At 45.9% G+C, this 749-nt stretch overlaps 1 long non-coding RNA gene across 1 annotated transcript; it reads right to left on the bottom strand.

Moving 5' to 3' along the window:
• Positions 1-91: 91 nt before the first annotated feature.
• Positions 92-690, bottom strand: LOC113744754 (uncharacterized). Its single transcript, XR_003461799.1, has 4 exons — positions 591-690; positions 440-515; positions 282-338; positions 92-204 (listed from the first exon to the last, which is right to left on the bottom strand). It is a non-coding gene; the product is annotated as an uncharacterized LOC113744754 (long non-coding RNA).
• Positions 691-749: the final 59 nt, after the last annotated feature.

The following is a 749-nucleotide window of genomic DNA, read 5'->3' as shown; positions in this document are numbered from 1 at the left end:
AGACAGACAGACAGACAGACAGACACAGGCAGACAGACACAGGCAGACAGGTGATGCTGACTCATCTTCAATCATTCACATCAAATTTAAACTAATGAATCAAAATATCAAAATATGAACAAACCTGATGAGAGGAAGTTTGTTCTTCTCTGTAGTTTCAGGAGGAATCAGAGACTCTGGATGGAGAGGAGCGACACTGGACAACTGAAAGACAGACAGACCACAGAGGGTGAGACAGGTCCAGACTGTGTTCAGAGAGGGTGAGACAGATGTAGACTGACCGTGGTGCAGTCGGTCTGCTGTGAGTCTTCGGAGGTGTCGAGGTCTAACGGAGTGAACTGCAGACAGACAGACAGACTCACTCATGTCCTACATTAACCAGAATGCATCAGTCAAACCAAACTCCAATCAGTTAATTGAAACATTTAAAGTTTGTTACAGCGAGATCAGCGTCGTCGTCGTCTACGCCCGCTCCGTCTCCTCCGTCCTCCTCAGACACCGTCTGTTTGTTCCTCCTGTCAGACACAAACGTTACCATCTAAACCATCGACAAACCTTAAACTAACGCTCAGAGCTGCAGCTCGGCTTACTTCTTGTTCTTGTCATTGATGTACTCCAAAGTTTGATAGACCAGACTGTGAAGCAGCTCCACCTGAGAGACAGACAGACGAGCAGACAGACAGTTTGTTATCATGTTCAGTCTGGATTAATGTGCTGTTATCATATGTTCAGTCTGGATTAATGTGCTG

The sequence above is a fragment of the Larimichthys crocea genome, unplaced genomic scaffold (assembly GCF_000972845.2).
Source record: "Larimichthys crocea isolate SSNF unplaced genomic scaffold, L_crocea_2.0 scaffold14983, whole genome shotgun sequence".
Taxonomy (NCBI): Eukaryota; Metazoa; Chordata; class Actinopteri; family Sciaenidae; genus Larimichthys; species Larimichthys crocea.
The sequence above is the reverse complement of the archived record's forward strand: the minus strand, read 5'-3'. Positions and strand labels throughout refer to the sequence as shown.